This window comes from Vidua chalybeata, chromosome 1 (assembly GCF_026979565.1).
Source record: "Vidua chalybeata isolate OUT-0048 chromosome 1, bVidCha1 merged haplotype, whole genome shotgun sequence".
Taxonomy (NCBI): Eukaryota; Metazoa; Chordata; class Aves; order Passeriformes; family Viduidae; genus Vidua; species Vidua chalybeata.
This window is the reverse complement of record NC_071530.1, coordinates 48,755,394-48,772,336: the sequence shown is the minus strand read 5'-3', so window position 1 is coordinate 48,772,336 and position 16,943 is coordinate 48,755,394. Positions and strand designations below refer to the sequence as shown.

The 16,943-nt window shown below is 39.3% G+C and overlaps 1 long non-coding RNA gene across 1 annotated transcript; it reads left to right on the top strand.

The window, feature by feature from the left end:
* The first annotated feature begins 237 nt into the window (after positions 1-237).
* Positions 238-8,983, top strand: LOC128801699 (uncharacterized). Its single transcript, XR_008435233.1, has 3 exons — positions 238-320; positions 6,456-6,592; positions 8,884-8,983. It is a non-coding gene; the product is annotated as an uncharacterized LOC128801699 (long non-coding RNA).
* Positions 8,984-16,943: the final 7,960 nt, after the last annotated feature.

Below are 16,943 nucleotides of genomic sequence, written 5' to 3'. Positions count from 1 at the left end.
TGGCTGGCATGACACTATTGTTTGCATTTGCCTTTTGTCACAATGGTGTGTCTCAGAGAAAAACAAGAGTGTCTGAGGAGGTGTGTGCTTGCAACATATTTCTGTGGCAGTAGCTTTTGCTGATGCAAACACGAAGAGAGACTGGTGAGACCCCACAGTGTGTGACACAGTGGCCATAAAATTTGAATGAAAGGAAGAAGAGATAAAAGTTTAATGTCTTGCTATTTGGGCAACAGATATAAAGAAGTTAGTGATTTTGTTGCCCATGTGGCTCTATAGTCATCCTGATCTACTGAAATTTCACTTTCACGTGGCAGAAGGTACCAGCACAGCTAAGATACAGGTTTTGTTTTCTTTTTTTTCTGAGTGAGTGAAAACAAAGGACTGAACTCTGCTGCTTTAGAATGCCGATGTATTACTCTCATCAAATTTTATTATCAAATTTGGAGGTAGAGTTTATGGCAGGCCATTATTTCAGTTTTATACCCTGAGAACTTTTGCATGGTTCTTTAGGGAGGAATGCTTTTAAAGTCACCTTATTTTGCCCCCTTTTCCATCAACAACTGTTGTTGGTAGTTGCAGTAAAAACAAATTCTGATGTGTGAAAATAACATGCTCTGTTTGCTTTTCAACATGGAGAGATTAAAGGAAATAGTGTGATAATTATTAATTTTGCTCTTTTAAGTGAATCTACACATTTTTCATCTGTCCCCACTCATTTTCCTGAAAAAGACATTTTTCTTTTTATCTCATTTTTGTCTGATAGCTATATCTTGAGATTGGAAATCCCTGTCCTGTTCCTCCAACCAAAGCATAAAATAAATGCAAACAACATAATCCTAAGTTCATATGAATACCTGAGGAAGGAAGAGATGGGTCACTCTAACATCATAGTCTTTGATGAGAGCAGTACTATAATTTGATCAAAAGGACTAAGCTTTGCTTAAAATTTTTTGACTCACTGAATTTTTTGTTGGGTACTGAAATTAAAGCTATGAACAGAAACTACTTTATTGCTTGCATTACATTGTGTTGTGACCAGTCATCAGGGAATTTAATCATCACCTTCTAATGTTAGGAAAAAAAAATATTTAAAGGCAGAGTATGGTGACATAAGTTCAGTGATATTTTGGGAACCTAGCTGCTTTGCCTGCTGCAGAAATTTTATGTCTCGACTTTGTGCTTAAGACCCTCTTGCCATAAGTGGGAGTGAGGCTTTGGAGATAATAGAAGATTGCTCTTGGACCAAATGTGTGTGGCATGAAATAGTGAGGTATTGGCAAAATGACAGGAAGGAAAGTTAAATGGCTGATTGTACACTTATTCTTTGATCAAATGAGGAAGTCATATGAAATATGTAAATAGAATATGGATTTTGTATCAGTCAGAGATTGAAATGGGCCAGTATTTAATCACATTGTATTGTTGCTTCTCAGAACTTTAAACAGATGTAATGACACTTTTTAAACATATAGGCTGCAGGAAAAATATGTTTCATTAAGTATTCTTAAATTTTCATTTTGACCCCAGGTAATAGTGTAGAACAATGGGGATCATGGATGTTGAAAAGTCAGGCTCCTGCCACTCATAAGATTTTCAAAAATTGGTCAGGTTAATGTGTTTAAATTCAAAGTGAATGGATCATTTAATCTGATACCTCCAGGAACAAAAAGAAAATGCCAAGTCTGGTGTGACAAAAACTTTTGTTAGTCTCCAGCCTGCATATGCTTAAGTTCCTGGAGCTGAATTGCCTTTTGGAGGTTGAACATTCTGAAAGTGATGAGAAGTACAAAGGCAGTTAAAGGTACACAGGTAAAAAGTATATTGCAAAAGGAAACCAAGGATTAGCAGGGAAATTGCAGGCTTGGTATTGGCTGACTTTGAAGTGATTTGTAGGCAGGTTAAATAGTCTTGTGTCATATCCTGTGCCAGGATTCTAAATATTTGTTAGCAGTTGCTCTGCTAATGCCACTGTTGAGGAAAGGATGCATGGTTTCTTGGCAGGTCTGCATGCCTAACTAGGAATACTTTCTGGTCCATGCTGCTGGAGGCTATTCAGCTTCCCCAGGGCTGGACCAATATGAGCAGGGGGCCACTGGAGTATGAGGGGATATTCTCCAGCTAAGGGTTTCCAGAGAACAAGGGCCTTTTCTCTGGGGTGCTCCTTTTCACCAGGTGGGCTTTGGGTCTGAGATAATGCCAACACCATACCTAGGCCAGCAGCTCAGTATGCTGCTGAGTGGCTCAGCAGATGGGTAACAGGAGAGACTCAAAGAACACCTGGAAGCTTTTAATTTGGCACAGTGCATCTTAAATCAAAGCTGTAGATGTGTAGGGCATTTTCAACTGGCTAAAACAGCTGTAGACACCACATCCTCAGCTGGGCATGTACAGACTGACCTGTCTGACTTCACTGCAATCCTTCAGGCTGAAGCTTCAAACTGACCATCTCAAATCTCATTTAAGAGTCTTAGAAGCCTCAGGTTGACTTAACATGCACCAAACAATAGCAATAAATTCCTGGAGAATCAAGGAAAGTGTACAAAGAACTTCTACACCTGACATGGTTTATTTTATATCTATCATTATCAAATGCAAAGGTGGCAACTCATCCCTTTTTTTCAGTTTCTTGTTATTTGCTTGCGATTTTACCAAGCTTCAGCAAGTCGGGCAAACATTTTTTGGGCTTGGTATCTGCCTTAGACTGACTATTTGATTATATTGTTGGTATTTTGTTTTCTGCCTTTTGATAATTAAAGGAGCTTTATATACCTTTTCTCATTCTTGGGTTTTAACACTTAAGTTTCTGCTTAAAGCTCAGAATTTTTGGACTGTTAATGTTTTGTGATGAAAGAATCAAAGGAAAGCCTTTCACTGTCATTTGAAGGTTAATTGGTGTGTTCTTTGGGGCATTCATCTTGGGACAGCAATACCCAGATGACAAAAGAAAAATGTGTTTCATCCAAGGCACTGACCTGGCAAAACAATGGCCTTTGATTGGGCTGAGAATTCAGTGTGATTTCTCTGCTTTCTTGAAACAAAGGGAGAAGCCTTCAACTGCAATGCAGATTCCTTCTCCTGTGTTAGACCCACCTCAAAGATCACATGCAACTTTGCTCATACCCTTGTGCCCGTTTATCACTGTGGATCTGATCACTGCCAGCAGTTGGGGTCTTTAATCTGATAAATCTGACAGGAGATGCTTATGTGTACCATTAGGAAGGCAATATTCCATATGCTCTCTAATTGGTTTGAATTTATCCTATTATTTCAGCATTTAAATGTTGCTGAACGTAATTTAGATGTGTCAGGCTCATAAAGTGTAGGCTCTGGTGGGAGTTCATTATTGAAAAAAGATACATCCAGCAAGGCTTTTTCTGGCTCCAGGCCCAAGCCCTCAGCATTTTGCTTATCTCACGTGTAGCTTTTGTCCGCTAGCTATACTCCTACAACCATGCTGAAGTAGTCTCTGACATATTCTTTTTATTGCTTCCCCTCCAGTATTTATTTTTTTCCATCTCTCAGGGTGTGTATATAATTTGTTGATTTAAGGGAGCAATAGCTCATTCAGAATGTGTGGTTGGCAAAACCAGGGTAAACAAAACATGCTTTTGTGAGGATGCTGGAAGACATGAACATCATCCTCCATATTAGTGACTGCCTGGCTAATGCAATGAAACCTGACAGTCAATACCTTCTAATCTGGGTGTTGTGGCCAGTGCTACCATCTACTTATTGAAACTGATGAAAGATGAGCTCGTTCTTCTCCTTATGGGAGTGCTCAGCCAGTGGACATGGCAAACACTGAGAGCTTTTCTTATTTTTTTAATCTCATTTGATCTCTAATGGGACAATTTGGAAGGCAGTATGAAAGTTTGGGGCTGCACAGCTTTTTGACATACTTCTGTGACTGTAAAAACCCCTCTGAAGAACATATTGAGCTCCATGGCAGAACAGGTGTGAAAGCATGCTAATACCTCTAACACATGTGCACTCGCATGGCACGGTGGGTAATGAATGACTTAAACTCCAAGGAATTTAATTTTCATCATTCATCTCAGTAAGAAAAGCTCTTATATGGTTGTCTTACAAATATTAGTAAGCAGAATTCAATCCACTGTTTCACTTTAGGAAGCAAAAATATTTATACCCACCCCACTTTATATAGCCTTCTCCTTTTACAAGGTGCAGGCATTCTGTAATGGCTAATGCTCCTGCTTTAATGACAGCCTTAGTATCTCAAAGAGGAATAATTTTACCTCTAGGCAGATTCCCTCATTCCAACAGCTTTGTGCAGCTTCTTTATGACATCTTCACAAAGGAGAAAGGCAAACAATGCCTTTTAACCACAAAGAAATAAAAAAAGGCTTACGGGTGAAGTATGACTTTATTATTAGACTTGCACCAAAATAAAAAAAATAGGCAAGCACATGCCTGACAACCTGCCTTGCTTGTGTTGACCATCTGATTCAGCGAGAAGATGCCTACAAGAGACTTGTTGGCACCTACAGAACAGTGACCTCACAGACACACATGAATTAGGACAACTAGATTTTGCAAGTATGTTATGGGCCTCACACCTCACACACTTTTCTCACATTTTTCATTGAGTTGGGCTTGTGATGTGGGCAGAAAAGAACTCTCTCTGGATGTTGAGAGGCAGTGTCTAACATACTTCCTGCCTTAACACATACTGTCTTGGTGTCACATTCACAAAGCAAATCACCAATATTACACCCCTTTTAACTATTCCTGAATATGCACTTTGGAGATAACCCTGAATTTCTTTTCATCACTCTTGGTGAAGTCCCTGGTTCAAGTACACTAGGTTGGATTTCTTGAGGGTGTGGCAGATGGTGGTGTTCTCCATCCTCTAACAGGTCTGCCTGCAGCAGTTATAGATGCATATGGAGTCTGAAAATCCCTGTTCTCTGGGCAAAGTGGGATTAGCAGTTAGAGACACTAGGTACAGGCTTGTTAGAATTAACATAGTATATTTTCATTTGTCCAAAGTTAGGAAGCATATATATTATGAAGTTGTAATAATAAAATCCTTTCTATATATTTATTCTTATCCTGAAAGGTTTGGTACAATATACAGCCTGCTGACTTCCATCTCTAGGAAAAATTGAGTAGAATTCCTTGCTGAACATTCTTTTTCTCTCTTTTTCCCATCTCTTACAGCATGACTCACTGTTGTCAATTGACATTCTTGTTGGTAACTTACTCTCTTCTCTGGCTTGAGGCTCTGTAACTGTTAAATAACTTCTCATACTGTGCCTAATAACAGAAAACCATTTTCTTATCTAGGTAGACAAATTTTTCCAAACTGGTAGCCCAGACAAATCCTTTGAAGATAAATCTTTGAAGCTGTTCGCCTGAGGTGTTTTATCCTTGCATTTTTATTCTAATTTGCCATTTTTTCCCAGAGAATTTAACTACTCCTGTCCTTTAGTTTAAGTCTGGCCACAGAGGTGGGACAGTATCACAAAGATAAACACATGATAAAATTTTCCACACTACATTACTGCGCTACTTACAGTGAGAGAAGATTTTCTATCAGTCTACAGTTTACTGGAGACTTTCTACCAGTCTCCAGGATATATAAATGTCTTTTCTTTATATACAATCATGGAACCATTCATATTCAACTCTAAACTATATCCCCAAGTGCTACATCTACACATTTTTGACTACTTTCACTGATGGTGATTCTACCATTTTCCTAGGAAGCTTGTTCCAATGCTTAACAACCCTTTAAATGAAGAAATTTTCCCTAATATCTAATCTAAACATCCTCTGTTGCAGCTTGAAGCCATTTCCTCTTGTTCTGTTACTTGTTACCTGAGAGAAGAGACTGACACCTTGCCACAGCTCTCTTTTAGGTTGTTGTACAGAGTAATAAGGTCCTCCCTGAGCCTCCTCTTCACCACTCCTTCCATCACTCCTCCTAAGACTTGTGCTCCAGACCCTTAACCATCTTTGTTACCCTTCTCTGGATATGGTCCAGCACCTCAAGGTCTTTCTTGTGGGGAGGGACTCAAATTGAACACAGCACTTGAGGTGTGGCCTCAGCAGTGCTGAGTACAGTGGGATGATCCCTGCCCTAGCACTCCTGGCCACTATTTCTGATACCAGCCAGATGCCATTGGACTTCTTGTCCGCCTGGGGAATGTAACCAAAATCATAATCTGATCTCTATTTGAAAATAACTTTTGTTTCACATCTTTTATCCTTATATAATCTTTTTGTCTTTGACTGATCAATTTAATCTGCGTCATGAAAACTACTTTTTTTTTTCAATATATTAGAATGAAGTGCATTGCTTTTGAAATTCATATCACAGAACACCACCACCATCACCATTTGAACACCATATTAATAAAAGCTTTTCTTTCTTGTAGTTCACTTGGACATATAATCAGGTGGGGTTTTTAATTATTTTTACTTCTAAGAGATGGATGCATTCAATAATGTGTAGATGTCATCAACCTGGCAAGTGGTATCAGAAATCACAAGGAGACAGATGCTGGAACGACTCATACTTTCCTCTCCCTGGAGAAAGAATTCATCCTTCCAGTGGCCTCTCTATGTGAGTATATGGAAGTAGGACATACACTTGCAACTAACTGGTTCTGATGCATGGGAAGTGAGTAGTAATAATGACTGATTTTTAAATAGTTATATATAGCAGAATTTGAAAACCTATTGAGCTGTGGGATATGCTGACTGCTGCAGAATGAAAGGAGTTTTTCCTTGGCCAAGGTGCAGGGTCTGTGCTGCAATCAGTGTGAGCTGAGTGTGACACAAGGAAATGGCTGTAAAAACAGACAGCTTCTCTCAATAGCAACAGGTTGATCATAATAGTCCAAGCTCAGTAAGGAATTCAAAAGTCACTAAGATAATTAATGGCTTTAAATGGGAGAAAGAAACATTTGGATTTACAAGGAATCGCAATGTATTTTTCAGTTAAAATTAATCACTGCTATTGTTTAAATGTCTCAGGGACATTAGGGAAAAAAGATGAACTTTGTTTTTGGAATTTTAATAGCAATTAAAAATCTCCATAACAGCCACAAACAGAGCACACTGTATTGTCTATTAAACTGATAATGAGATCAGCAAAAGAGTGGATAGCCAGGGAACAATACCCACTTGACTGACAGGTGCCTGCAAACTCTCTTGAGTATACAGGCCGAACAAGGAAAAATTAAAATATTTTCTAATTCTTTAGGGCAAGGACAGTAGGAAATTTGGAGGTTTTATTTGTAGTAGGATGATGCAAATGAAGCTCATCTTAAACAGTGAAAGATGAGGGAGATTTTTTTCCCAAGCACCTCTTGGCAGGTTGACCTCTTACATATTCCAAGCATGTATTTGTGCACACTTAATCCAGATTCACCCATGGCAGAAGGGACAGTATCCTAAAGAGCACTTTGTTTCCTCATCAGCTTTTACCTGCGAGGTTCAATGGCAGTCAGGTTTGTGGAGCATGAGTACAGATGTGAAAAACAAAGGACCACCTAATCTGTTTGAGTGTACTGGCATTCCCAACACACTGCATGTGTGGCAAAATGCTTTTTCTAAATGTCATGAAATGGCTGTTGGAGCTCTGAGGTCCCATAAGTGGCTGCACAGCTCTCAGGCAATGCTGTATCTTGTGGTGCTTGTGTCTCTTTTCAGCTATACTGCTAAACACATTTAACTCTGCAATGCAGCACAGGAGAGAATTGAACCAAAATGGATATATTCAGGCAGCTTCATCTTCAAATAGTTTTAAATAAAAAATGAGGCTCTAAGTATTTTGATTTTGCTTGGTCCCAAATCAAATAATTTATACAATCACTAGTATTGCAAACTTTTCATAACCAGCATAAGTCAAGTAGGAGCTTATTTAAGTTTTTTTTCAATATTAGTTCCGTTTCCTAAAACCCAAAACCTACAAAAGCTGGCAAATCTGCTATAACCTCTAGGCTTGTAACAGGCAGGTTCACAGTGTTTGAAGGGTTTAACTATATGACATACATATGAAAATCTAGAATACTTGAGTCATGTTGTTCCAATCAGATACCATGTTTTTTAATGCAGCCAGCTGAAAGACCACAAAGTTAGGAACAGACACATGTACACCATATGTACTGAAACAAATTTGTGAAATGCATGCCTCTGACTGTGAGCAAAGAGACACACATGAAGCACAGTGCAACACCATATGCAGAATGATTTGATTTAATAATGGTTTGGGTGGTCTGTGATAGTGCCTCTCAAAATGTGTACATGCTAGCAACACAACATTCTGTTCTAAATATTCAGTCTATGTGTAACTGTGTATAGTCCTTTATCTGCTGAGAAATGGAGTAATGAACAGGACTATGGAGGTGATATTCCCTTTGTTATGTAGCACCTGTGAAATTGTTCCTTTTTTTCAAAGACAGCTTAAAAAGTGCAACTCAAATTTCTGTCTTTCATATCTACAAAAGGAGCACAAAAAATGCAGTTGCAAGTAAAGCAGGAAAAAAGACAAGACCAAAGGAGATTTTTCAGGGGTCCAGATTACCAAGAAATGCATACTTTAGAAAAAGTTTCATCAAAGTTATAGACCCTTATTATTTTTGTGCTATAACCATGAAGATTTGGGCTTGGTTTCAAGAAGTACAGGGTGAAAATCAATGTGATGCAGGAGGTCATACAAGTGGCTCTCCATAGTCCCATCTAGCCTTAAAACCTCAGGGTGCAAGGAGTTTCCACAGCTGCAATGTGTGCAAACAGATGTAATATTGATATTGCTTCCTGCATTCCTTTCTGCTGTCATGAATAAATACCTCCCTCACTGAGGATTTCTCAATGCAATTGAATTAGAGTTTATTTTGTGAATATCTTCAGATGTGACAGCTACTGTTTGATTCCCACTGGGAAGCTGTGGCCACCCCCGTTCTACCTGAACAGAGGGCAGAGGGTCCAGCCCAGGGGCTTGCAAGATATCAGCCAGGTACATGACTAGATTTGTATTTTCATGGGAGTAGAATATGGAATTTCACATAGGGGGAGGAAAAATATGTCTTGGGGAAGTTGTTTCATAGCGTATCTTGGTCTCCTGGGAAGCGTGGGTTGGGAAGTGAGCATTAGTCCCGCGGCATATGAATTTATAGCCTGTCAAAGATAAAAGAAAGATGCAATATATAACAGCCTTAAGCTCGCTAATTATATGTCAGTGTGATTACTGCATCTTTCTCTCTCTAAGCAGCTTTTGACACACTTTGGTATGTGTGTCACCATGCAGGTGCTCAGTTTTGTATGTGCATTGCTGCGTGGCACGCAGAACAGGGACTTGCATGTCCTTGGGTCACTATTTTACATTGTACAATTTTCACCTGGGGACACCTAAGGACATAATATGGCACCCAACTTCGGAATATAATCCTGTAAGAACTGCGATATAAAGCATACAGCAAAGTTAAGTGTGAAGTTAATTACCTTGCTGGGGCTTACACCAGACTTAATGCTGGCAAGCTAAACTAGGCCAAGGTGAGCTAGGGATGGGATCATGAAGGGATCACAACTGCTGTTTTACTCAGCAGTAAAAGTAATAGTCAAACCGCTGACACAACTGTCAGTATCCTATTTTCTGAACCACACTGGAGAAGGAAGAAATAGAGAATGGGATGACTATAAATGGACTGATGAATTAAATATGGTCCTGGATTGAAATGCAGGTTTTCCTTTTCTGCAGGTGTAGTTCTTGTTAACAATTTGCTGCTTCAAAACTGTCAGAATTTTGATGAAGGAGTGCATACATGTTAAGCAGATTTCCAGAGAGTGTTTACTCTACTTAGGAAAACTTACTGTTTTGCTACCAGGCCCGAGGTCACTTGGAGAACTGTGAAGCAAAGAATTTTGGAGGACTGTTTTGAAGGATTCAATTTCCTATCTTCTAGAATAATTACTAAACACACACACACAAATATATATATATTTGTATATATATATATATATATATACACATACATATATAAGTTTGCTTTATGTGCAAGCTCTTACATTTCTGAATTGCAGTTTCAAATGATACAACAGTATTTTTGAAATAAGTGTTTTCCCTCAAGCTACAGTTTCCAATTCTTGCCCAGCTCTAGATTTGCAGGATGTCTGTGGGTGAAAGTGAGAACTAGGAGCTGAGGGAAGAGTTTCTGAGAAGTAGGTTATCTAGGGAGGACCATATTGGTTTAACTGAAGTGTGGACAAAGACTTCAGCAATAAGGATATTTTTGCATGGTGATACAAGATGCCTCTAAAGTCAATGAGATCTTAATTAAGTGAAGACTTTTTCTCTGAAGGGACAAAATGTTTCTCTTCACTCCTCCCACTCTGTTAAGCAATATACTTCAGCTCCTCCTTCAAACAATGGATTTAGGTTCCTGTCTTTCATGTACTCACCCACCACTTAAGAGCAGTTTCACTGCCTTACAGGATTCTCAATGTCTTCAATGATATGAGGTTATGTTCTTGCACTGTGGTGTTTCTTTGTCTCCTGCTTGAATATCACTTATTAGGGCACAAATATACAACTGTTTACAGAATAATAACCATAATAACTGATATTGTGAGCTGATTCCTAGAGAACTCTGCATTGGTTTCTGCATGTCAGGAAAGGAGGATGAATAGCCACCTTTTTACTTACAGTGAACAACCACTTGTCAAGTTGCAAAAATAAATAAGATGCAGTCCTTCAAAATTGAATGTTCACTTGGATTACTCTATCATAGAATTAGTTAATGCATAGATAGGCCACACCTGGAATGGAAACTAATTAAATTTTTGTTGGTAAATGCTTAGTTTTTAGTTGGTACTTATACAAAAGTTGAAGCCAATGCAGCCTTTTCTGTGTCCCTTCTTAATCTGAACATTGCTCCTACCCTGTGAATAGCTCTGTGTTGTCACTGGAAAAATCACTACCTCCTCTCTCTTGAGCTCTGTAAACAAAGGCAGTATCTGTAGTTAATGCACCAGGATGCCCCATCCTTGGAAGTGTTCAAAGTCAGACTGAATGGAACTTCAAGCAACCTGATCTACTGAAAGATATCCCTACCCATGGCAGGGGAGTGGGTACTAAATGACCTTTAAGGTCCCTTCCAACACAAACTATTCTATTAATGATTCTTTGGTTAATTGTATGAAATCCTAGTATCTGCTTAGACTGCACTGAGTCTAGTGATGCATGGAGGCAAACTGCTTGCAACATAAACACTCAGTACTGAGGTCCCCTAATGACATGAAAAATCTTAATATTGGTTTGGTTAACAGTAGTAATCTTAAAGAAATTTCCTTTGCCAAACCTATCTTCAAAGCATTATTTTAAATAAAAAGCTGTATTTCTACTCAGACAGACACATTATTAATTATGTGGATTTGAAGAAATGTGTTTATTGTACAACACTTGATAACACAGCTCTTCCTATATTTCTGTATAATGCTGCAAAATAATACAGCTACAGTAGTTTTTCACTTGCATAGCTGTTGACAAAGCAAAGTTGCCATTGCCCAGTGTTTCATGAAATTTGAAAATAAGATCCTTTAAAAAAAGGAGAGGTGGGGAAGAGTAAGAGAAAGAAAGCCTGCTGCTCTGTTGAGAGAAAATTTCCTTTGTGTCTAGTGCATTTTCCCAGAACAATGCAGGCTTGCTCTGCAGTCACCAGAGCTATGCTCATGGTTCTGAAAGACAGTCCTCTGCATTTGGCATTAATCCTCTCCTCTCACTCTTTTGCTTGGCAATGTTGGAATTTTTATAACTCTGTAAAACTTGAGCCAGCAATCTCTCTCCCCACCCCACGCCAGTTTTGTCTCTGTGCATCAAATTATCATTTTTTAAAAGGCAGTGTGAAGCAAGAAAACATTTGCTTTAGAATTCCATTATATGTGGCATTACCAAGATAGAGTTTAGTGTAAGATTTAGTGACGATTTAAAAGAAAAATTATCTCTAGGATTCATTCTGGGAAAGGAAGATACATAGTTTAGGGACTTTTATTTTTTTAAAGAAATCTAAGTCTATGCTTCCGCCTGTGAAAGAAGTACGAAGTAAATGTCTCTGTTTTTAGCCAAAACCTTTTTTGGTGCAAATTGCACATATGGTGTCAAAGAAATACCAACTGAATAAGTACTGCTTTCATCGAGTTACAGGGCAAAATGTAGGGGAAGAGAAGGAGGTGCAGAAGGAGGGTTTTTAGGCCATGCAAACAACAGAGCCAAGAGAGGTGCAAATTGTGTCAATGGAATTTATTTTCCACAAGCATAAGCATAGGCATATCTTGCTTTCAGTGTTGCTATTACAGGAATCTTCCATTTTTCTATGCAGTCATTTCTGTTGCTGTTTATCGTGCATGAATCTAGTGGTGTTCCACAAGGGAGTAAGAAGATATGCTCATCTCACACAGTGCAATCTCAACCTCAGTGTGTGCTTCCCAAGCTGAGCGCTTTGGCTTTGCCTAAATAAGTGTAATTAGAATAAAGAAACCTCATAACCATAAAATTAACCATAATAAACAATTTGGTGCGTGTGGCTAGATGGCTCCACATTGCATTCTGTTGGCGCCTGTAGCTTGCACCCAGAATGTGCTTTCACGAAGATGGCTTTGTCAGCAGACACCCATGGGGGCAGATATTTGTGCCAATACTCATGGCTGCTTCTCTCTCAGAGTTTGAGAATGAGCATTTCTTTATGCAGTGTGGAAGTGTGCAGGTTGGAGGGAGCTGAAAAGAATACAATTATCTGGCTAAAGAAAAAACACCACCCATGTCTCCAGTATTCATTCAGTGTGCATTGTAAGATTTCTCACCAGTGCTGGAAAACTTTATCCTCTAAAAGGAGTGAGTTTTATTTTCTGCAGTCAGAAGCAACAACAACTGAAAAACCTGCAGTACCAGTGTTTGTATCCCCATGGCTCGGCTTGCATCACTGACACACAGAGAGGCATATTTCAGCCAGAAAGACAAAAGCAATCCTTTCCTGATGACATTGGCTATCTGGAAGCTGGCCGGCATACGAGGTGAGCGGGAGGTCATGTTGGCTCCCTTCAGGCTGGCTGGGGACGGCTTGGCAGGGATTAACTGGACGCAGCTCTGCTGCCACTTCTGGCCTGAGTGACAATTTGGCAGGGCGCTCAGGTGCAAGAAGCAGAGCAGCAATCTGTTCCCTTCCCCAGCCCTCCTGCCCACAGCAACCTTATTTCTTCTCACTTCGGGTTGCTGCTCCCTCCCTTTATTTGTGTGTGCGAGTGCATGCATGCCTTTCCCTGTGGTAGTGGCATTTGAAAGACACCAGCATTTGCTCCATCTGGCTCCTGTATCTCTACTCCTTCCCATGGCAGCGCGAATCCAGGATGGATTTCAACAAAAGAATAATGGTCACAAAATTTTCCTTCTGTTTCATACTTTGATGTGTGGGTGGCACCAGGGTCACCCTTTCAGCTCCTTGCCTTGAAATGTGCTTGCAAGGATGTGGCAGCCCACTGAAAACTGATAAGAAGCCTTATCAAAATGTTCCCTGGTTAGGCTCCTTGCACCCTTCCACCCATCCTCCCAGCCCCCTGACAGGGTGTCGAACGAAAAGCTACGTGGGTGCTCACTGCTGTCAGAAAATGCCAGTTTGCCAAAACCGTAAGGTTTTGCAGAAGTGCAGTTCAGCCCTTCATGTGCAAGGTGTTTTAAGATGCAGAGGGCAGTGAAAGGAGCCTGATGAGGGGGCAGACAGAGAGATTAAAGGGTGACAGACAACAGGGGCCAGTATCTGGAGATCACATTCCTTCACCTTGAAGTAGCCAGCATGTGATTTTTTTTCAGGCGTGGGAGTATTTCTTTCAAATCCTTTGTCAGATTTTCAGTAAAATCTAGGCATATGTGCATTTGAACTGGGGGGGGGGGCGGTGGGGAGGGAGGAATGGGAAACAATTTTGTTCACAAATATTTTTGAAAGATGTCTATTTTTGCTTCATCGCAGTAAAAAACTCTGAAGACTTTCTGTATACCACAGCTTATTTCACATCTGAGCCCTGTGAACTACCATATACCCTAATAGTAAATATGACCATTTACACAAACAGGTATTGTGAAGAAAGATCTAGCAGAGAGCAGCTAAAATCCATGATGAATAATCAGGAAGCAAACATCATCAGTCAGTCAAACACTTGGAACTGCACTTTTTTATCATGCAGGTTTTTGCCATTGATATGAATGTAAGAAATAACTGGTTGGTGCCCTATTCTTGGATGAGATATTATGCTGAGATTATGTTTTCCAATATAATTTTTATCATGGAAGAACATTTGAATTGGTAGGTGGGGGACAGAAAATAATTTTGATTTCTTAGCCCTGAGACTATTACGTTCCCACTACTGCTTGATTTCACTCTGATCCAAGCCCTTTGTGTCACACCATTTTCAGAATTAAATTATTCAGGAATGTGTCTGAATTAGACTGTAAAACTGCATTATGTTACTCGTTACGTAATTAATAATTGAAATTTCAGTCTTTTTAATATTTCCTGACTTGCACTGCAAAGTTAAAATATAATTAACACATTTCCAATCAGTCCTATCTTCTTATTTTGTGCAAGTCATCAGAAGCATAGTGACAGTTCCATTCTAATGACAAACCCAGGGAAAAAATAGGCTTATACCATTCCAAAAGGACAGACTCTGTAGGTATTAAATGGCTAAGATAATTGGTGAGTGCCATTTTATAGGTTGCTCTATGCAGGAGAAATGTGTATTTGAATGGGATTTGCAATCAGGCAGAGAAGACGAACACTGGGAAAAAAAAACATATAACACAGAATCCTATGTATTAGAGGTTAAAACCTTTTTAGATCATCTGGCCCATCTGTGAGATTAAGATATTTTTCTGCTGCACCTCTGTTAATGCATTCCCTGCTACACCTTAGATGCTCCAGTGAGACACCTGTAATATTCTCCCAGGGAATTTATTTCAGAACATCATAGACAGCTAGGCTTTTTCTAATATTCATACTACATCTTCTGTCTTTTCTTTCATTCAGTGTACTAAAGAAATGGGGAGGTATGCTCCTGGAGTTGTAAATAATATTTGACATGGTGGTCTTCTTGAGAAATAATTTAAGTTCTTATTGAAACACAGGACCAATAAGTAATATGTTCTTGCCTTGTGCTCCTCTCTCAAAATTTGCTGACAGTCTCAGTGTACTGAAGGCCTGGAAAAAAAAGCCATGAGAAATAAAGGAAAAAGAAATATTATCAATATACCATAATTTTGTAAGGAGATTTGGTAGGATTTTGTTGTATACTGTTGACGTTGGATAAAGTTTCAGCGAATAGGACTTCAGCTCTAGGTTTTGCCATAGGTTTTGTGTGCTCTTTTGGAGACATTGTTGGAATATATAAGGAAGTTTAACATTCCCTCTAGAATGGCCTTGTTTTTCTATGCCATAAACTGAAAAGGAAAAATTGCTAATTTCAAGTGTTCTGGGCCAAGAAAAATATATATTTGTCATAAAAGTACTGCAGCTAGCTTCAGAAATAATTGGCAGTTAATTTGTTCCCTGCTTTTTGTCTTCCCAGTGGAGTTCAGGCAGCTGAGACCAGACCACGGGTAAAAAATTATCCACGTGGCTTGAAAATGGCAATGCTATTCTGATGGAATACCAAGCATGGATACCCTGCCTGGGATTTGCTTTATACTAAATAAATTCCACATAGAGTAGTTATATGTCTGCCCTGGAAATAAAATGACAGCTGACCTGAGGTGTCAGAAATATGCTTTTAAATGCCTTAGAAACTGCTTTTATTCCTGTCTCACTTCAAATACCACCTAAATGGCAAAGAAGGTCTATAGCTAGACCCAGAGAGACTCGCTTTAGCAGCCTGTGTGCGCATCTTCCTAACTGCAGCCACCTTGTCAGATCAATATGCAGTAGAAGCCTTTACCTTATTTAATAGCTCATTAAACAAGTCCCACTTTCTTTACTAGCTCCTTAGGTGATTTCAAGACCTCTGCATTGGCATTCAACTGCACCTGCATGGAGGGAGTAAGTAGGGACCTCCCAGCTATTTTCAGCCCAGTCTTTTAGCCTTGTTATACAATATGCCACACACCTTGTATCTCCCCATCTTGCTTCCCATAGAGCTTTGTTCAGTAAAGGGTTTGGAAAAATCGTCACACGGATACTAGACCAATAAAATGCAAAATGAACTTCGACCACTTTTAGCCTCATCAGTTATTATCCACTTTTTAAGTAAAGAAATAATCTTGTCTAGCAACATGCTTCAGGTTTTGCCAGAACTGCCATTCATGTCAAACCCTATTTGACATACCTGCTAAGGCTAAGAGTTAAATGAGACATTCTGTAAATAAGCAAGCTAAACATTGCATCTGATTACCCATTTTTTTCATAGCTGGCCGTTTTAGGAAAGGAGGCTGGTAACAAGCATGGTCAGTTCCTTCATTTAGCCTATGGATGAATGGGCAAAGGTGACTGAGTGACCTGTGCTTCTCAATTTATTTATTCTCCTCTGATGTGTGGTAATTGGGCATATTCAGTTACTGACCAGTTGCAGAGTAAAGCTGGTCTCTTAAACTGATTGCATGCATGCTTTTCATCTGAGCTGCGGAGCAGAATGTCTTTCTTGATGTGGTTCACAGCATACTCATTATTGTGGTTTATGTGTCTCAGCTGGTAGGCAAGGTCTCAACTACTTTCCTTCGCATGCAGACTCTTCCATCTTCCACAGAAAAATTCTGATCTCTCCCAGTTGCAGGTAATATTATTTCTTATATTGTGCTATTTCTTTTGGAAGAAATATATTCAGATATATGTACACATATATGCATGCACCATTCATATTTAAATATATACATTAAATATGTGTATGCTGGTAAGTGAATGTGGTATGTGAAAGAAACACATTCTGGGTCAGGGGTT